The sequence below is a fragment of the Sorex fumeus genome, unplaced genomic scaffold, assembly GCF_029834395.1.
Source record: "Sorex fumeus unplaced genomic scaffold, SorFum_2.1 ptg000169l, whole genome shotgun sequence".
Lineage (NCBI taxonomy): Eukaryota > Metazoa > Chordata > Mammalia > Eulipotyphla > Soricidae > Sorex > Sorex fumeus.
The window spans coordinates 6918300-6941203 of NW_026606226.1; positions in this window are offsets into that span (position 1 = coordinate 6918300).

Sequence of the window (22904 nt, forward strand, 5' to 3'; positions counted from 1 at the left end):
GACCCCATGCACCGCAATGTACTTTACGTCTGTGCTATTACTCTGGTCCTTTAGTGGTATTTTGTGGAGGAAAAGACTTTACTATTATATAAGGAATGGACAGCAAACTGAAAACCAGAGAACAGTCACTAAGAAAATTTACATTTGGCTTGAAAGACAAATAAGCCAGATTATCTTGAAAGCGATATTTTCTTTTATCTTCACATTCTGGCAATGATACAGAGGAACTTCTCTCTGTCTTTGGTTTGGCACTAGTAAATAGACTTGAAATTCTGGGCATACCTCTTGCTTTGAAATTGTAAGATGACAGAATATAAAGTTTTCCACTTTTGTGATTTAGTATCTGAAAAATACAACTTTGTAACTTTTTTTCAACACTGTTCTCATCATAATATGACATAATTCTGGTTCATCGGAGTTCCATAGCAAACTCACTTTGGAGAAGACTCCCAACTATGGTCAGTACTGGTGTACAGGTTGTATGATAGAACAGATTAGACCTCATTCCCAGTAAAGAGTATGTTTGGGATGCAGTTTAGAATGTTCTCTGCAAAAGCATGTAGTTTGTATTGACTCATGTTACAACTTTGATCCCAGATGAATATTTACAAATGTGTCATTTATATATATATATCCTTTAATAGACTGCTCTGATCTCTTCTGTCTTCTCCCAGCAAATGAATTATTCATAATTCTTTTCTTAAAGAGATAATCAGCTAAAGAGCTTTCTTAAAGGTGGCAAAACTAAAAAGCAAATTAGTTTTATGATTTCAAAAAATTAGCTGACTATTCATTTATTATAATGTTTTCAGGCTACTTTGGAACTCTCAGAGGAAGAATAATGGTTCAGTATAGTGCATATAAGGTTTCCTTTATGGACAGAGTAAGCCATTTAATCTTGACAACTCAATTGTTTTTGATTTTATGCCATGCATATCCATCACAGAAATAGTAGTTGTGATTAATAGCATTTTGTTCACTAACCAAAAGCATTTATAATGTATACCTGGAATATATTCCAAAATGGAGAATAACATTAAAGTTTAATAAAAGTTCAACAACTGAAAAATCAATATCATCAGACAATAGAGCTAAAAGGGATTTTTAGGAAAGATAGATTTTTATATTTACATTAATTTTAAGGAGAAAAGGGAAGTAAAAATCTGGAAGAGAATCAATATTAAATGGTTTTTTCTTTTCCATTTTAAGTTAAAAGTTATAATAGAAATTTACTTCTCTCTATTGCATATGATCAAAATGCATAGACGATTCTCTTAAATTAACTAGGCCATATAATTTTTCTTAGTTAAAAAATATCCACCTGGGCTGGAGCGATAGCACAGCGGTAGGGTATTTGCCTCACAAGCGGCCAATGTGGTTGACTCGGGTTCGATTCCTCCGCCCCTCTCGGAGAGCCCGGCAAGCTACCGAGAGTATCTCGCCGCATGGCAGCGCCTGGCAAGCTACCCATGATGTATTCGATATGCCAAACACAGTAACAACAAAGTCTCATGATGGAGACATTACTGGGCCCGCTCGAGCAAATCGATGAACAACGGGGAGGACCGTGACCCCCTTTATTTTCTGCCACTAAGATAAAAATTCTAGAATGATTTTGGCCACAATGCATAGTATAGTCTTAGTAAAACAGTAGTATACAGGAGTATACTTTTATTAAACTTTAATGTTGATCTTGTGTTTCAGTACTTACAGTCAAATGTTTTCCCCCTGCATAAAGACCCATGAAACCAAAACAAGACTGAGAAGAGAGATCCTATGTTAAAATGAATCCAAAGAGACATATAAATGTGCTCGTATTACATTTACAAGCAACTGGAAATATGCTTACAAAAATTTCAGGCTAGAAAAATTTGTCAAATGAATACATGTGGAAAAAGGTAAATTAAATATGACATATGTTCAATTATTAATGAAATTATGCACTTATTTATTCAATCAAAAATAATCAGAAAGGTACTAGCTTAAGCAAATAATTAGTGATCCCTGCCCTCACACAGGAAAAGAAACACGTATATGTAGAATCAGGCACTTTCTACATATCAGCCTGAGATGTCTATTATTCCTAATTTTTAATGGATGAAGCTGAGTCCCACAAAAGTTAAATTGGTTGGTTGTTCAAGGTCACACAAATAGTATGTGAAAGGGTGACAGTAAGTTCCATGCCCAACTGATCTCCAAAGTCCATTATACCATGGTGCCTTTTTTTCCAATAGGAAAAGTATCTATGTACACCAGTACCTATAACACCAACCAAAAGTTGTGGTAGATATTATGAGAGTGATTTGGTAAATGTGATTTGCTATGGGAGCACTGAAGAGGGAGCTATTCATTATGCTGGTTGCTAATTCACCTCTGATTAGCATTGCTAATTCAATGCTAGAGAACCTGCCAGAGGTGAATTGATGTTAGAGGGTCCAGACGTTGAAGGTGTCTAGAATGTGAAGAAAATTTTTAGTGGAAACATGAATGTACAGGTTGAAGAAATCCCATCAAGATTATAAAGTGTTCCTTGTATGATTGCAGCAGTTTGAATTTTAGACTATTTGGCAGCAGTATCTGTACAACCCGATGACCAGTAGTCAGTAAAATATACCAAGTCTCATTGGTTTTGGCATTAGAACACAGGCTTTATATCTAGGTTCTGACACTTATCAGTTGCGGAAACTTTTGAAAACTTACCAACCCTTATTTGATTCAATGGGGATAATCATCCTGCAGCTCTTTTAAGTGGGATATAGGTTATTCCTGTAAAGTTCTTAATGTAGTACACATAGCCTGAGATGTCTATCACTAAATTATGAATACCACATCACAATAATATCTGAGAGCAGCCTCTTATTGTTTGGGGGATCTTGATTGTGTATTGCTCATGACCATGTTTGACTAGAACTGTACTGCGTAGCACTGACTAAGCTGTCCTTTATATTCACAAGATATAGTTTTAGTAGCTTTTCTTTCCTTCTGCTTTCTTCTGTCTTGTTAGATCTCTTTTACTCTAAAATAGATCTTCCACACTGCATTGCAGGGCCACCTGACAATGTTCAATTTGGCAGATATTACAGAATTATGTCTATGTTTTGCAAAAAATATATATTTAATCCAATATATCACACATATATATATATATATATATATATATATATATATATATATATATTTAACCCAAGCCTGCTTGGATTGGGACTGGGCCTCCTCCACCCAGATCCTCCATCTTCCAGTATGTAGGCGTTACACCCACCAACCCACCAACTGCCCCCCCCCCCCCCCCGGCACTGTGTAATCCCATCAACGGCCAAGCCCCAGAGACCATAAAACCCAGCTCCGGGAAGCATCTTATTACCTAGTTCTTACTTTGGAGAACCTGGCAGGCTACCAAAAGTATCCTGCCCACATGGCAGAGTCTGGCAAACTCCCTGTGGCATATTCAATATGTTCAAAACCAGTAACAATGATGGGTCTCATTCTCCTGACTCTGAAAGAGCCTCGAATGTGGCACTTTCTAAAATCTCAGGACTAGGACGAAGGAGACGTTACTGGTGCCCGCTCACAGAAATCAATAAACAACAGAATGACAATAATACAGTGATATATTTAATCCATTTACCATTTTGATAGCACATATAGGGTGGATACAAAGTGTACCCTAGACTAGTGATTGAGAACCAACTATGAGAAATAGACTTTAAGGGTAGGTGAGAAGTAGAGGAGAGTGGTAGGAAGAAGTCAGTGAGGTTGGAAAGGAAGAATGTCAAACTGAAGGGATTGGTTTTGATCGTGCAGAAATAGAGATTCATGGAAAAATATGGAAAAAAACATAGAGAAATTCATGGAGAAATAGAGATTCATGATCACTATGGATAAGTATACTGCATGCTGAAAGTTGGTAAAGGAACATGCAAACCATCCTAAAAAGAGGAGAGAAAGGGGGAGAGGGAGGTAGAGAGAGGGAAGGAGGAAGGGATAGAGAGTGGGAGAGGAAGTGAGAGAGGGAGAGGGAGAGAGAGGAAGGGAGAGAGGGAGGGATGAAGGGAGGGAGGGAAGCTGGGCAGGGGTGGTAAGAGGGAAACTGAGGACATTGGTGGTGGGAAATGTGTACTGGTAGAGGGATGGATGTTGGAACACTGTATGACTGAAACCGGATCATGAACAGCTTTGTAACTATGTATCTCACTGTGATTTAATTTTTAAAAAAGTAGGTCTATGAAGTGAGTTGTGTTTTTCTAAGATATTTAAATTGAAGCTCCCAATGTAATTGTGTATGGTCATAGGGTCTTTAGGAAGACTAGTTTTCTTTTTTAAAAGCACTGTAGCACTGTCCTCCCATTGTTCATCGATTTTCTCGAGCGGGCCCAGTAACGTCTCCAATTTGAGACTTGTTACTGTGTTTGGCATATGGGATATATCACGGGTAGCTTGCCAGGCTTTGCCGTGCGGGCGAGATACTCTCAGTAGCTTGCCGGGCTCTCCGAAAGGGGTGGAGGAACTGAACCTGGCTCGGCCGGGCTGGCTGCGCACAAGGCAAACGCCCTACCACTGTGCTATCGCTCCAGCCCCACCCTTTTTTAAAAATATGATTTTATTTTATTTTATTTTATTTTTTGGTGTTTGGGTCACACCCAGCAATGCTCAGGGCTTACTCCTGGCTCTGCACTCAGGAATCATCCTGGCAGTGCTCAGGGAACCATATGGGATGCTGGAAATCCAACCCAGGTCGGCCGCATGCAAGGCAAATGCCCTCCCTGCTGTGCTATCGCTCCAGCCCCAACAATTTCATTTTTAAAGTGAGATCACATAAGTGAGATCATAAAGATTAAGAGTGATGTCTTTTAAAAGGAGACATCAAAGCTTGCTACCTCTGTTTGAAAAAAGAAAGTCATTTACAAGCCGGGAAGAGAGGCTTTACCAGAAATCAGTCCTAATGGGCACCATGATTTTATGCTTCTAGTCTTCAGAACTACAAGAATACAAAGTTCTCTTTCTTAATCACTAGCTTCAAAATGAAGTATGTGTAACCCCCCATGTTGGGTAATGAATACGTGAGGCATGAAAATTTTGTTTTTTATTTACTTGCAGCAAATATTTGATTTATATATCAATTTTATTACTTTTTTTTTGGAAAGTACACCAAATGATACATAGATACTGCTCCCAGCTTCGTGTTTGGGGCTACCTATCTGTGGTATTTTTTTTTATGACCGTAATAGTAAACTAATAACCTAGGAGAGCAGCATAATCTATTTTGGGTTTGAGGAAGATATTTAGTGCAGCAAAGAGAATTGCTTTGCATATTTTGGTGATTCAAACGTTCTTTGAAGCTCAGCTCTTTTAGGAAGATTTCTTAATTCCTTAAGTTTCATCATCCCACATGTGTGGGCATATTATATAACATATTATAATTCTTCGCCCATTGGAGAGTAAGCTCCTTGATATTGAGGACCACGTCTTATTTTTGATTCCCATTATCTAGTACAGTACTTAGCACATAACAGGATTTCAATAAATATCTGTGGAATAAAGTAATAAATTAATAAAAAAGCAAGACAAACCAATTCTAAGACTAATATTAATAGTAGTCCATTAGCAGGACCTTCAACGTATAATCTATAATCTTGTCTAATTGTTTGACAAAAGATAATGAAAGTTGATGTTTGTTTTTAACCTTTTGTATATAATCCTTTTCTAAATTAAATTAAATGAAACAAATTCCAAAAGTACAGAAGAAATTGTCTTTTTAATTTATGCCATTAAAGGCTGGCATAAATATCCTAATATCCTAAAGAGACGAGAAAATGCTGACTATTTCTAATCACCTAATTTGTTTGGAGGAATCGCCAATAGCAGACAAAGTGAATTAATGTGTTCAGCAAATCCAAATGTATTGTTCTGTAATTTATGTAGAATTCCCGATAAGTCTTTCAGAGTTTGGCAATATGTCTAATGATTAGAGACATTAGGCCCAAATGAATCTTCTATCTTTGCTTCTATCTTTATTGTACAGAAAGAGTTACAGAAATGGAATTTATCCATTAACCAAACAAAATGTTTGTGTGAATGTTTATGAAATATTGAGTTAAAAGTTATACCGATATCATGTGAAATGACCAAAAAAATGTTTTCCAAAAGTGGTGTATTTATTTGACAGCACCAACAACACCTAAGTCAAAGTGGTTCTAGATGACACTCATTCCTTAATCATTTAATTTTAATCAATCATGAGAGCCAACTCTGACAGTTCCAATTCTCACAGTATTTTTGCTTTTAGAGCATTGTATCTGTTTTGGAGTTTATGTGATGGGAATTGTGTACATCCATCTTTCCCCATTTCCCTCTCATTTTGACATTTCTATGTTTGGCTTTTGCAGAGACTGTAGTGGAATTTATTTTGGAATTTAATGGAATTTATTGATCTTCATTAAAATTCCAGGGGCCAGAGTGATAGTATAATGGGGTAGGGAGCTTGCCTTGTATGTGATCGACCCAGGCTCAATCCCCAGCACCACATACGGTCCTTCATGCCCTTCCAGGAGTACACCCTGGTGTGGTTTGAAGCACCTGGTGTGGTTCAAAAAACAAACAAACAAACAAAATCCCAGATATTTTCCAGTTGCTCAAGCTGTGATACCAGAAAAATTATATTTAAAAGAATGATTAAGATGATTAGAAAATTTAGCAAAACTCAGGTGATCTTTTGAAACATTGGAGTACTGCTATTTATTCAGTCACTCATTAGCTGATTGAATTGGGTATGAACTCCACCTTATTTTTTTTTCTTTTCATAATTTTATTTTTTTTCTTCTTATATTTATCTATTGAATGACTGTGGGAAAGTTACAAAGCTTTCAGGTTTAAGTCTCGGTCATACAATGATCAAACACCTTTCCCATCATCAGTATTTATTTTTCACCACCAACTACCCCAATATACACCCCTCCCACCCCTCCCAATGACTGTGAGGCAAATGATTTCTACTTAACTCTTCTGTACATTGATTACATTCATTATTTTGAAAAAAGATGCACCATTATTGTTCAGAATTCCCCCCCCCAACAATCAGAATTGCTGAAAAGGCATTGTGAAATACTTTGTTTTCTATAGTTGGTTATGAGAATCATATAATGATTTTATATGCTCTTTTCTGCAAAGAGCCAGATAATTACGAGATTGGTTTCTGTGCATCTGGCATTATGGTTGTGCCAGAGAGTTGCTCGTGGGGGGCAACTCGTGGCCTCGGTTGGGCATGAAGGACGAGCTGGTACCGCCCCCCTTCCCATGAGACTGCAGTTGCCCCGTCACTGCCGGCTCATACCTGACTTTCCAATAAGCTCTGAGGCAGTGGCCACCTTGCTGCCGGGGTGGGGGGCGGCGGGGGGGGAAAGGTGGAAGGGAACAACACCTTTTCCCTCCCAGGGAGGCATGGTGCCATAGTTTAATGCATGGTCCATTCACTTTTTCTGCCGCAAGCTTCCAGGCTCTGGACTAAGTTCTTTTGCCTCTGGAGCCATGGCCGTGCCGGAGAGCCGCTCATGGGGGACAACTCGTGACCTCGGAAGGGCGTGAAGGACAAGCCGGTACTGCCCCCCCTTCCCATGAGACTGCAGTTGTCCCATCACTGCCGGCTCATACCTGGCTTTCCAATAAGCTCTGAGGCTGCGGAACTGGCCTACCTTTTGGAGATAATATTCTTTCTTCTCAGCTTCTTGAATCTGTATAAGTTTAGTTTTGATCTCTGTTTCCTCTAAAGGAAATAAAATCAAGTTCCGGTTAAAACAGTTTTATCATGATTCACAATAATTGTGATATAAAATTGGATAGTGGTTAAAAGGTGTAACAGAGTAAGAGGGCAATCACATATGTACTCTCTTAAAACCCGATGAACAGATTCATAAATAATTGGAGACAACTGAGCAATGGCTGCAGGGAAACTATTCTCTTTAGAAAAAGAGTAAGCCACTTGTGTAGAGATAAGAAAGCATATTTCTTTTATTAAAATAACCTGTATCCCATATAAAATATTCTAATTTCTACATTTCTACTCACTGTATATATGAACTTAGGCATTTTTCTCTGGATAAACAGGGCAATCCCTGGGTAGGATGTTGGTATGCAATTCAGAGAGTTATTCCAAAGAATAAAGTTATGTTCTTAGACTTATTACCTATTATTTTGTGAAGACCCTAGGAATTAGGATGTTAAATGAAATAAAAATTGATACTTACTGTCTTTATCAAAAGGAAAAGGCTGGAGGTAAAGTTTTCCTAAAAAAGTAGAAAAGAGAAGAAATCACTGGAAAAATTACAACATTAAAATTATTTAACATTTCTCTACCTGTAAAGATTGCTTAATTATAGTTTCCACATCTTGGAGCGTAGAAAGGCAAGGCCTCACAGTTTAGGTTTCTTGGGACCTAGTTTTGATACTGCTGTCATTCAACTTGTTCCACGACTTTCATGTTTGAATTCAAGTACATAAACTATCATTTTAATATTCTTCCAGCCAACATTTCCCCAGATTTTATACTTGTTAGTCAGATAGATGCCATAAGCTAAAGTCTACTTGATGATGTACTATTTTGGTGGGGGTAGGGCTGCGGGTGGGGGTGTCACAACCAGCTGTGCTCAGGGCTTACTCCTGACTCTTAGGGATGTGTACTGCTGGCTCCGGGGATAGTATCGTTCCAGAGATTGAACCCAGGTTGGCATGTACAAAGCAAGCCTCTACACACTATGCTATTTCTCCAGGCCTTGGACTTTTTGTTGCAACAAGGTACTGCCTATATTTTGAGGAGGAAGCGATGCTTGGAAGGTTTTTTTGTATAGCACAGTTAGACATTTGAAAGATTTGTATTTTAGTATTAGGTTTGGAATTTTCTCCACGAAGGGGCTCTGGTATCTTCCTGGCTGGCTACTGGTGGTAGGAGAAATCCACCACAGGCGGTAGCTACTCACCAGGCCTGCTGCTTGAGGATGGCGCCACGGGCAGCCGCTGAGAGCTCCCTCCCGTCACTGTCAATTGAGATTCGTTGTGAGGGTACAACGACGCCGCAATCCAGAACTGTTTAGCCAAATTGGAGTCCTGTTCCGAAGAGCCTGAGAACTCCAGTAATCCAGGGATATCACTGGACTCCTTTTGGTTGCAGGGACTCCTTGCCATGGCAACTCAGAACGCTTCCCCAAGCTCCCGTGTATGCCCCCTGCCAAGCCCCAGCCCTCCAACGAGCGCCAAACTGGCAACAATCTCTGCTGGAAGCTCTCAATTTCCTCGGCAGTTGTTGGGGTCCAGCAGACTCTTGTGGGCCTTCAGATTTAAGGACCAGATCTTGGCAACCATCAACGTTGTCGGAGTATCATTACCTGTTGGAGCCAGTGGGGGAACATTCTTCAACCTTTTTTTTTTCAAAGAGCCTTAGCCTTTAGCTTTCACTCTTCTCCACCCCAGCTTCTCTCTGCACAAACTTCCTTGTCCCCCGCCTTTCAGCACCCCCCTCCTCGCAAGACACAGATAAGACCCTCAATTCCTTAACTCAAAGCTTCCCGTCCTCACTTCCACACCAGGGAAGTATCCCCAATGGTGAATGTCTATTGGTTGGAGAATACCTTACCTGCCTTAGACAGCTAAGGGCCTACCCTAAGAGGGAGAGAGAGAAGTAAAAGACAGATACTTTATGTGTAGGGTCTGTTAATAGCCCCACTAGGCATCTTAGAAACAAACCAGATTTAGATGACTACATTCACTCATCATCAGTTTCACTGCTACCCCAACTACAGTAGTTGCAAATGATTAATTCATATCTGATGACTGAACTCTTCAGTCCCTTCATGAAAGATGTTAATGGAGTCCAATAAAAATATTAGCAAATGTAAACTAATGGCTTTTCAGGGAGCTCTTGTTAAAACGATTTAACCATTTCAGCAGCCAGGAAAGCATAATTACTGTGGTAGGAATTGAGCTGGACATAAAGTCAGTTTAGAGAGGAAAGTGAAAATATGGTAATATCCACAATTTTTTTTGTCCCCAGGCACTTTATTCAAATTAATAGAATGACAGATACTTTAAAAGTTGACAAATATCAATTTGTGCAAAGACAAATATCAGTTAAGAAATCCTGTTTCGCCTATGCCTGAATATTTTTTTTTATTAATTCCGAAGGAATATTGAAGAATTACATTCTTATTCCGTTAAATATGTCAATGAAGATGGTTTTCTCTTGGCAGCTGTTAATGCGCCAACAGCAGTATTATCTCCAATACCCCCTCCACTTCCAAACACAGTTCTGTGCCCAGGTAGCTCTTTCGGATGAATTCCCAAATCTTTTTACCTGGCCGTGTGGTTAGTGATTGGTATTGCTAGCAATCAGCTAACTACACTGCCTAGTAACTAGACTCACAGAGAAAAGGGTCTACTTCGTCATAAACTGCAGTCTCCTGCCGGTGCCCAAACATTGCGGTAGGCAAGGAGTCGGCAGCTCTCAGCTGGCAGGTTGGAGTGAGTGAAAAGTGGGCGCGAAGAATCCCAGCGCTCTGCACTAAACGTTACAGAGCCGGGCTCCTCCCAGCGGTCTAAACGCTTTTAGTTCGAGCATCTGACAGGGAATGCCTAAACCCCACACCGACTTCGCCTTCCCGACTGGTGGCGCTCGGGGGGTCCGAGGCGGCCAACAGCCCAACGGACCGCAGGCCCCCGCCCCGAGGTCGTTTCGCGCTGGGGACCAGCGCGCTGGGGCCGCGCTCGGCGGGGCGCGCGCTGACGCAGCAGATGCCGAGGCGCGGCTCTCGGGTGTCCCGGGGCGGCGGGCGACGTCCTCCCGGCGGGGCGGCGGCGGATGCTGTGCCTTGTTTTGTTGGCAGTGGAGTTAGTGATTGCAAGCACCACCGTACAATCAGCTAATTACACTGCCTACAAACCGAGCACCGGGGCGCCGTGGGCTGGAGCGGTCGATCCGACGGTCCGCAGCCGCGCCGACGCGTGTCCCCGAGCTGGCCGCTGGAGGGGTCGGGGCCACTCGGGGCGTCCTCCGGGGATCCTGCCTGGGCCGCGGGCGTTGCTTCGGGTGGGGTGGGGTGGCGATGGCTGCGGGGGTGAGGTGGGGGAATCTACGCCCTCCTGCACCCTCTTTCCCCCTCCATCTCGGGTGACTCCCAGGGGCGTCCCACCGACGCGCTGGGCCCGGGCCAGCAGGTCCCCGCGCCCGGCCTCCCCATCCCGCAGCTTCTCGCACCTCCCTGGACGCTCCCCTTCCTGCCAACCCTTCCCCTTTCCTTCCCTTGGCCTCCGGCTCAGCTCCCACCGCCACCACTCCCTGCCCAGCCCAGAAAACTCTTCAGTTCTCGGCCCAGGCCCGTCTGCCGGCTCTCAACCCGCGTCCTGCGGCTCGGAGTGACCGTGGCGGTGGACGATTAACCGCCCTCGGAACCCCGCGGGCACCGGGGGCGGGGCGGGCGCGAGGTGGGCGGGGAGGTGGGGGAGGGGAGGAAGCAGCCGGGAGGGGCCGAGAGAGCCGACCCGGGAGGGAAGAGGAGGCCCAGAAGATTCTGGAGAAGTTTCTCTTCCTGATGTGACCTGAACGACAAAGGGCAACTCCTCCCATTCTTCCCCAACGTCCATCTCCCTGTCGTCCAACCTCCAGCTCCAGAAGCCCACCCAGTTTCATGCACATCACAGTCAGGACAAACATCTTGCTGGTACCTAAATTGGTGGACTTGAATTCTCCAAACGGAGCTTGGGCTGGTTGACCACTGGCAATAGCATTGCCTTTCGGAGTCCTGCCTGCGGCCTTTCCTCCCCATGGGTCCCCCCTTCTCCTCGTTGGAAGCCCAGCACTGAGGTGGAAGGCTGGATCTTCTACCCAAACAAGTCAGCCACCTGGTAGTTAAATCTGAATGAGATCTCTTGCAATAAAGGCCAGTTTGGTTCTCTCGAAGTCAGCTTTAGGCCAAAGTATTCCTACTTTCAGCAGTATCTCAGGCCATTCATTCTACCCTCCATACGTCCAATAGAAGTGGTGATACAAAGCAAACACTTTACTACTCAAGATGGGTAGAATAGAAGGGACCCCTGGGGAACTGTAGTTGGTCAGGAATGCTACAACATGGAGGTGACCATGAGTAGTAGGTCCTTGCAATGAGAGCAAATTTAGCTATTCAGGGTATAAATTGGGCAAGGCAGACAGTCACAGATTTCTGAGATACACTGTTAATTATTCTTTTCTTTAGAATCCCCTCAGAATCACTAGAGGATAAAGAATATTCTCTCATCAGACACTTGACACTCAATTGGAAATAGCTCTCATCTCTCCACTATGATCTTCCTGCTTCCCAGAAAGAGCACTCTCTTGACTCTGAATGCTTAGTTTTAAACGTTTTCTCACAGAAATTTCCCAGCTACAGACTAATTCCCTAAATCTAGCAAATAATTGATGTCGCTAGGAACATGAATAGGGGCAGGTAATTGGAAGTATTCAACATATATTCCAAACTCATACTAATAACACACCAGAACTTCCCAAGGAGGAGTTTGAGTGAGGTATAGCACACGAAAGAGAATCTTTAAACTTGGGGGTTCAAATTCATTGTTCTTTGAATATCAAAATGAAGAGTAGAAATCAAAGTAAATTATAATATGTGCAGTATAGAAATATTAAGTGTAAAAATTAACTTGTAAAATTAAATTGCCAAAGACAGGTCATTTACTACTAATTGTAATTTGTAATCATCTTTTAGTTTGTGAGAGGTAAAATAGTATAAAACACGTTATATAAATCACTCACCCTTCTTTAACATGTACAACATACCAATCTACACCAAGCAACATGTTTAAATCAGAATTTATTAAATTATGTGTTCTCTAGCGATAACTATAGACCTAAGTTTCTATTTTACAGTTAAACTACGTATATTAAGTGAGGAGTAAAATAGTCTTCATTTAAATAACAATAAAATTCTTGATTAAGATATAGTTATAAAAATCGGTTTTTCTATTTATCGGTCATTTTTTTACCTTTATAAAATATTAAAGCCTTTAGTCTGACTGATGTTTTAAGATTAATAGTTGCATGAATGTGTCTTACCTGAGCTGGATTACTGCTACACAGGACAACGATTGTAGTAGATGCCTGGAATTTATGTATATAAAAGTTCTCTTCAAAGATGATAAAAAGAATATAAAAAATTCATCAATATGCAATGTCTATTGAAATATTTTAATGCACTTTTGAGAAACAGGTAGTGCACCAGAAAAGTAAAACCCCCCCAAAATTGTGTGTGGCCTAGTTTTGTTTGAAAAACCAAGAATGCTTGTTCTTAGGGTTGCTGTTGATTTGGCCAGCAGTTACTAGAGAAACTCCAAGGATCTCATTCCCTTTACGGTTCATGTCTAGGCATGTCTGGAGTCCAGGGAGACCCATGACTTAATCTAAGTAAGAATGCTTGTGGTGTTTAAATGCCCAAACAGAAGATTGCATTTGTTTTAGACAGAACCAGGAAGGTACCTTTCAGGGGGGGATTGTTCAATGCTTTATTTAATTTCAAAGCATTTGGTGATTAGGAAAATACAGAAGGAGCACCAAAGAGAGAAGGTGGGATTGACAATTAAAAGGAAACCAAAAAGAGTACAGAAAACAATTAACTTTGGCAAACGTTACTACTCTTGAATAGATAAAAGACTAGAGTCATAGAAATTGGGAATTATGAAAGATGGAGACAGTTAACTCTCTCAACAAATCAAACTCTGAACATTTTCTATCTTCCATAGCTTTTGAAAAATAGAAAGAGTTAGATTGATTAGAAATTGGGGCCAAAGGAATAGTACAGGGGTTAAAGCGCTTGCTTTCCATGTGATAGACCCTGGTTCTAATTTCTCAGCACCACTGGGCCATCTTCTGGTCCTTGCCAGCAGTTTTAATAATTTTATAATTCTGATTTTATTTCATTTGTATTCCCTGAAAGAGAGCACCAGAATCTTACCTAGCTTCTTGCTTATGTCTATTGATTAATCAACTGTTGTTCTCAATACGAAAATATTAAATTAATTTATATTTTAGTAAATCAGAAACAATCTAAAATAGCCTTCATAATTAAAGTTGCTTTTATCTTCTTTAGAGAACATAGTCTAGGGATTTGTGGTCTGTTTGGAGATAGAGACAGTTTTATATAAAGATAATAATATAATAATGTTAATGCTAATATACAATACAATTTATATATTCGGAGTACTATGTATTTTTTTTTTTTTTTTGCTTTTTGGGTCACGCCCGGTGATGCTCAGGGGTTACTCCTGGCTCATACACTCAGGAATTGCTCCTGGTGGTGCTCGGGGGACCATATGGCATGCTGGGAATCAAACTTGTGTCGGCCATGTTGGCTTCATGCAAGGCAAATGCCCTACCCACTGTGCTATCGCTCCAGCCCCAGTACTATGTATTTTTATATTAAATACCAGAATGGTTAAATCAGTTGGTGCTTTGAGAATTCTGGCTACTAATGTTTCATTGTTGCTAACATTTCAGAAAAAGAAAAACCACAAAAGTTTGGGACACAGAGAACACTATATGGAAAATAGGGATCAATAAGCATCTAGAAGGAACAGTAGAACATGGCTGAAGGTAGAAGAAGGAGAGTGACTATTAATGGTATAGATATCAATTGCGAGGGAAAAACATACATGGCCACTGGGAAAGCAAAGAATGTTCCTGTTGGAGAAATCAGATTAGGTAGATCATGAGAAACGTTAGATGATAGATCAGATGTTGGGTCTTCATCTCATTTTCTGACTTGTCAAAAGCAAATGTAGTTAGAGAATAACTATGTGTTAGATTAAGGAGCGCTTAGTTTTTGGTGATGATATTAGATCTATGTGGCAGAAACTCTGAGGAAAGCCCAATATGAAAAGAAAGTAAAGTAAAGTAAAGGCCCTCCCGTTGATCATCGATTTGCTCGAGCGGGCCCAGTAACGTCCCCATTGGAGACTTTGTTGTTACTGTGTTTGGCATATCGAATATGTCACGGGGAGCTTGCCAGGCTCTGCCGTGCGGGCGAGATACTCTCGGTAGCTTGCCGGGCTCTCCGAGAGGGGCGGAGGAATCGAACTCAGGTCGGTCATGTTGGCAGTGTGCAAGGCAAACGCCCTACCGCTGTGCCATCGCTCCAGCCATGAAAAGAAAAGTGTTAAAATTCTCAAAGTTCTAATTTGGAGGTTTCCAAACTTACTTGGCCTATCACCCCTATCATTCAGTGCCCTCCCTCTGGAAATCTACACTATTAAGGTGAAGAAACAGAGAGTGCCTACAATTGTACCTGAGGCTGCTACTTGCCAATGCCCCTGACCTCCCCCCCATCATTCCAGCACCCTGGGGTGGGGAACAGTATTTTCCATTTTGGGAAACTTGTTTCTAAGCGTTGATGGCTTGAAGACTAATGAGATCTTCAAGAGAAGTACTTTGTCTTATTCTTCATTGACCCACTAGCTCCAGAGAAGGTAAATAAGCAGCAATGTGGTTTTTTTTAAAAAAATATTTATCTAAAAAATTTATTATTTTTTATTTTAATAAATCACTGTGAGATACAGTTACAGACTTACAAAATTTCATGATTGCGTTTCAAACAATGTTCAAGTACCCATTCCTCCACCAGTGCTCATTCTCCACCACCAATGTTTCCAGTATCCCTCCCTTCACCTCCACCTCTTCCCAAAATGGTTAAATCAGTTGGTGCTTTGAGAATTCTGACTACTAATGTGGCCTCACACTTTCTGTGGCAGGCACCTTCCCTCTTACTCTCTCTGTCCTTTTCTGTTTGCAATATAGGTATCAAGCGGCCATCATGTTTGGCCAGTAGTCTACTTTTAGCTTTGGTATATCTAAACAAAGGAATACTATGCAGCTGTTAGAAAAAATGAAATCATAAATTTGCATATTGAGAGTATCATATGGAGAGTATCAACATGGAGAACATTATGCTAAGTGAAATGAGTCAGAAAGAGAGGGACAGAGATAGAATGACTGTACTCATTTATGAAATATAATGTGTCATTCTTTGAAGAGAAAAAAGGAGAGAGGGAAGCAGCAACTCAAGAGTAACTGTGTCAGTGTGCATTTCTTAGCTGGAAGTTAGCAGGAGGAAGGCATCTTGAGAAGGGCTGGCCACCAGGAGCAGAACAGAGGACTCACCTAAGGCTCTATTGTTAGAATTAGCTCCTATACACTTTGGCACTTTGGTCATTGGTGTTAGAGCACTGGAAATGATCTTCAAGAGAAGTATTTTGTCTTATTCTTCATTGACCCGCTAGCTCCAGAGAAGGTAAATAAGCAGCAATGTGGTTTTTAGAAAAAATTATTTATTTAAAAAATTTATTATTTTTTATTTTTTTATTTTAATGAATCACTGTGAGATACAGTTACAGACTTACAAACTTTCATGATTGCGTTTCAAACAATGTCCAAGTACCCATCCCTCCACCAGTGCCCATTCTCTGTCTCCAATAGGACATTTTCTCTCAGAGCTTTATTCAGTGAGATGAAGTGTCAATAAACTTCTAGGCTGTTACTAAACATGACTTTCTTTACCACTTCCCATTGCTAACTAGCCTCTTTTTTATATACAAAACACCTCAGGTAGATTTATATGAAATGGCATTCATTTATATGAAATTACTTTTTGCCAGTCTCTTAATCATCACTCGATGTCTATTTAAACTCTTTTTAAAAAATAACTATTTTCCTTCTCTCCTCCTGTCTGTTGTGGTCTCTGCAACGATTGGGAGTCTTGCACACTTAGTTGTGGTATTTTCTGGGGATCAGGTAGTTGATTGTGGTACACTTAGATGGAGTACCCAGCAAGTCACACACTTTAGTTTCAGTACAGACACACTTGGTTGTCTTCCTCCCTCCCCTCCCTCCCTTCCTTCCTTCCTTCCTTCCTTCCTTCCTTCCTTCCTTCCTTCCTTCCTTCCTTCCTTCCTTCCTTCCTTCTTTTCTTCCTTTCTTTGCCACACCAGGTGTTACTCATGGCTTACTCCTAGCTCTAGACTCAGGAATCACTCCTGGTGACACTCAGGAACCATATGGGATGCTGGGGATTGAACCTGTGTCGGCTGCATGCAAGGCAACTTCCCTACCTGCTGTACTATCTCCCCCGCCCCACGTATACTTTGAATTGTATAGTCACATTTGACTGTGGTGCACCAAAGATTACTACACTTTATTGTGGCACCAGGGATTTCTAAGGGCAGAGCTACCTGAATCTCACTCAGTATGTGGGGGATGCTGAGGAGCAAAAATAAATGGCCTCACACTTGGAAGGCAGCCCTGGGTTCCTGTGTTTACTTATCATTTTATTTTTTTGAATGGTTTGGGCCAGACCTGGCAGTGTTTAGGGCTTACTCCTGTCTATGCACTCAGGGATTGCTCTTGAAGGGGCTCAAGGAACCATATTAGTGCTGGGGATCAAACCTGAGTTGGTCATGTGCAGACCAAGGGTTTTACCCAATGTGTTACTCTCCAGCCCCTCTTACCTTATTCTTATTTTTTTCATTTTGCAATCCCATTTGTCAAGTTAACTTCCCCCCAACCAAGGAAGACCTTATATTTCGTAGGCTTAACTTTTAAAATTGAAGTAATATTGATTTACAAGAGTATAAATGTTGATACACTATATGGATATAGTGGTACCACACCTCAAGCCAAAGTGCCATTAACTGTTTACCACAGTTCACTACGGCTCATCCTTGATACCATTCATTTCATTTTATTCATTTCATTCATTAATTTAATTCATTCAGGTGAGAGTCTAGATGCTTGTTTTCATTGGACACTATCTGTTCCCTTGCTTTGTTTCTTTATATTAGCTTGATCCCTTCTAGTTAGCCCAGGTTGTCAAGTAAAAGGGAAGACTTTATTTTGTTTCTTATGACACAGTACTATGTTACTAAATTAAAAAAAATACATAATTCTCACTTGTTTTTATTTTTTACATTATATGGTATCAAGAATTTTTATCATATTTACAATTAATAAATTTTATTTTTCCCCCTTCTTACTTTACCTATAACTTGTTTAATCTCAAACTTAAGTTCTATTTTCTGGGTAACATTTCCCTTAGTGGGCTGGAGCGATAGCACAGCGGTAGGGCGTTTGCCTTGCACGAAGCCAACATGGCTGACCCGAGTTCAATTCCTCCGCCCCTCTCGGAGAGCCCGGCAAGTTACCGAGAGTATCTCGCCCGCACGGCAGAGCCTGGCCCGTGGTGTATTCGATATGCCAAACACAGTAACAACAAAGTCTCCAATGGAGACGTTACTGGGCCCGCTCGAGCAAATCGATGAATAATGGGAGGACTGTGATAGTGTGATAGATTTCCCTTAGTGCCTATAGCTCATCTTGATCTTTCTCTTTTCTAATTTTTCTCAGACTTCATGTAGGCACTAATAATACCTTACATTAGTAAAAGAATTTTATTTTATAATAATAAAATTGAATTTTGGAAAAAGTGTTTTCTCATAATAAAAAAGTGTGCTGGTATCACTGTCACTCTCCTCCCATTGTTCATCAATTTTCTCGAGCAGGCCCAGTAACTATACATTTATTGTAGTAGTCCAAAACATTATATATATGTATATGTATATATATATACTTTTTTACATCTTGAATTATTTATAGTAGGTTATCTTGGTTTCCAACTTGCTGCATAATATATATTTTAAGTGTTCTCTAGCACAAAGCTACTTACATTGTGAGTGCTCACTGATGCACAGAGAAAAGACATGAAAAATGTTTGTGGCAAATAAAATAACTGCATGGTAATTCTATGAAAAAAGGCATTCTACAATTAAGTTCCATTTACTTCATCAATCTTAATTCTGAAGTGAGTTTCACTTGATAGACTGGGGAGTTCTAAATTTATTAAGGTTAAAATGTACATTACATTATTGTAGAATTTATTTGGGAACACTAGAATATGTATTTTAGTTTTAATAATTAACATAACTTCCTTTTTGTGTGGTTTGACCATAATTACACTGAATTCAATTGTGGTTTGTAGAGTCAGATCACTGCTTTATGAAATGGTGCTACTGTCTTGCTGTTAGAACAAATATATACACAGTCCAAAGTGGGAATTTTGCTGAAACTTTTGTACTTTCCCCCTCATTTAGCAATGACTTGCAGTGGTAAACGAAGATGAGCTTCAGGTGAAAACTGCATCTAAAATGGGGCCGGAGCAACAGTACAGCTGATAGGGTATTTGCCTCCCATGAGTACCACCAGGATTAATTCCTGAGTGCAACACCAGGAGTAAGCCCCGAACATTGCTGGATGTGGTCCCAAAACAACAACAACAAGCAAACAAACAAACAAAAAATAGAAAATTGCAACTGAAAAAAGGGAAACTAGTGAAATCAAAGAGGGCTTATTTCTAAGATTGGCTATGATATGAGAATTCCAGTGAGTTTAATGTTCAGTTTAGGTGGTGCTTCAAAATTATTTTTGCCTATTTTAAAAAATAGAATCCACTACCAGCAATACTTGGTCCAGTGGTGCAAGCCTGATGGTTTGGGTCTTGGCTTGGCAGTGCCACAGCCAGAGTTTACCAGGGCTACGTGCAGCAGTGCAGGGGGTGGGGTGGGGGAGGCACATGTGCTAGGGATCAAACTTAAGTGCACAAGCACACGTGGTTGGCATGTGCTCAACCACTTGAGTTAATTTCTCGGCCCTAACATATGCAAACATGTTTCATTTTATACCTGAAATTTAGCCAACATCAAGAGGGAAATGGTATAATTCGATTTTCAAGGTTTACCTTTAGTGCTGAATCTTGTAGCTTGAAGATACTTTAACAATTAATCCTTGAACTAAACCAAACATCCTTTAGATATGGACTCTTCTACTGAATGCAGTTATTTCAGTAACATTCTCTTAGTTACTAAATGCTTGCAACTTGAAGTAATTTTTGTTACTCCTTTCTCAAACTGTGATTCCAAATAGCCAAATAGCCGCTTGTGTACGTATTTAATTTCCTTCTCTAGAATACAAATATCTTGAAAAGGAAGTTGAGGAAAAAAACCCCAAAGGCACTTAGAAGTGTGTAATATATAGTTAAGTGGTCAGTAAGCATTCACTGAGTGACTGTTAATTATAACAGAAGACAGGGTTATCATTAATGTGTAGGTAGGGATTTAAATGTTTAAAATAATTATAAACAGGTAACTGAAGGAAGTCTTGCATGATGTTTAGTTTCTATTTGATTGTTCTTTCCTGTAATCTAAGTACATTGTTATTCTACTGTTCTATTCATAACTTCCAAGGCCTGTCTGGGCCTGTTGCAAAAAATAATGCTAGGAGATGGTTCAAAGCCTCATCACTAATGTGTTTCACCAATTCAAAGGGCAATGGAACAGTAAGTATCCCGGAAAGTGAATTAATGAAAGAACTATTAAACACCCACTTTAATGTTGTAAATGCAAACACTGACCATTTGAAAAGGAAAGATTTGCATATGTGCGGATATTTATGTTGCTTTTGGTTTTGTAGCAATTTTTATTTTTAGTAACGTATGAGTGGTTGTCCTGATTTCAATTTTGTCACTTGTAAGAAATTTAGAAAGGAATCAGAGCTGTAGGCATTGGAAGTGTCCTGGCCCTCTGATGCTCTTAGAGGCAGCTCTGCCCCACCAGCTGTCAGTTTGTGACTAAGGCAATGGATTTGGGAAAAGACCCCCAACTGTCGTATACACCCGTAGGCTCTACTTGAGGGAGGAGGAGGATAGTTCCAGGCTCTTTTTTTGTGCCCACAGTGGCTTCAGGAGAGGGATTGGGATTGGAGGGGTGGGTGGGGGTGGTTAGCTGGAATTCCATTCCAGAATAGGATTACTACTATGTAGGCAGACCAATCACTGTGCAGCTTGGATTTTTCTTTCTTAACTAATAATGTGGAGGAAATTCTAAATATACCCAATTCTTTTCCTTTTTTGAATCTTACTATCACAAGTGCTTGGTTACAGAAATCTAGGACTCAGAACAATGGTAGCATGGGCTTCAATTCAGCTCTAATGTAAAACTCTCTAAAATTCACTAATCTCCATTTTTTGAGTTTTAAATAGAATCGAACTAACCTTACTAAATTGTGTCAGTGTTTTATAATCAGCCCTCCATTGCCATAATTATTATATTACCATTTCTTAGAACACTCTTAAGCAAAAAAAAAAAAAAAGAATGTAATGTAACTTACTTAGTTAAGTGGAAGTAACTATTGAAAGTCCCAAGAGAGATAGCTAAGGAATTTGTCAAAACCCTCTGCTTGGTCATTATCTAATTCAACTATTTATTATGGAATGACACCATATTATTATTATTACTAAAGATATAGATAACAGCTATCCCCAAAGATAGAACATACTGGATAGCAAAATCAGAGTCAAAGATATCTTGATTCTCTATAGTAATGGTCTGTGTAATATAATGAAACATTTGCAATGCATGTGCTGTACTGCTTGGGTCATGTCCTGGCATGACCTGGCATATGTAATCTTTGGTGTAATCTTTACTTCACCATTTACAACATTTTCACTGGATAAGAATGTAACTTACTGTGCTGAAGTGATAGCACAGCGGGTAGGGCGTTTGCCTTGCATATGGCTGACGTGGGTTCGATTCCCAGTTTCATAGTTGTTCATAATTGGGTTTCAGCCATATAATGTTCCAACACTCATAGTTCACCAGTGTATATTTCCCACCACTAAAGTCCCCAGATTTTTTTTACTAGGTACAATTTTAAAGATGAGGGGGTTGAGAAATTCCAATTTTTCTAGGATTTTCTCCTGGTTTGAAAATGTAAATGGGTTGAAAACCACAGGTTAACCCAGTGATCACTATGGACAAGTGCTCAGACAGGTGCCAGTCCTGAGAGAGAGAGAGAGAGAGAGAGAGAGAGAGAGAGAGAGAGAGAGAGAGAAAGGAGAGAGAACATACAGAGAATTAAGGATGTGGATTTGGTACCTCAGAGGGAGAAAGGACTAACTGTATTTGGAATTTCCAAAAAATGAAATGGGTTTCCTTGTAGGAGAAAGAATTCTTTCTCACTGAGAAGAACCTGAATGACCAATTATCGTGTATATTGAAGACTTACATGTCAGGTGTGGATTCTTAAAATTTAGTAGGTATAAGAATTTCCTGGAGAACTTGTTCAATACTGATTGATGACCTTACTCTGTAGAAATTTTGATTTAGTAGATGAAGGATAAGGCCTAAGAATCTTAATTTTAGTGTTGGCAGTGGGCCTTCCACTCAGAGACAGTGAGCCTAATTAAACTCTGGTGTGTTTTATACTTACTTTACAAATAAGCATTTTAGTAAAAAAAAAAAAAGTATCTAGTCAACATAATAACTATGCAAGAGAAGATTGTCTTAAGTTTGATCAAAGAACCAAGACAAAATTCCGCAATATGTTGACAATATAATTACAGGTGAAATCACTGGAAATGAGAATATTAAGATATGGAAGGAGAAGGTTTGATTCTCAGTTGCTGACATGAATTGAAGCTATTAACCTTATTTGGCCTGCCACCCTCTTTTCAGAAAAAAACATCAACTCCCCCCCCCACCCCGCCCCAATGAAAATCTACTTCTTTAAAAACACAGAAAGTACCTTAAGACTCTTGTAACCCCCACTCTTACTATAATTTCACTGTGTCCCAGGAGGCAGACTTAAATACCTTGCACTCAAAAGACATGAGTTTGGTAGCAAAATAAAATTTATACCAGTTTGAAATTTTTGTTTTGTTTTGTTTTGGGGGTCATGCCAGGTGACTATGTTGTACCAGGAAACAAGCTGGGGTACCTGCACTTTGAGCCATCTCTTTAAGTCCAGTTTGAAAATCTTTAAATGCTCTATGTAGAGAATT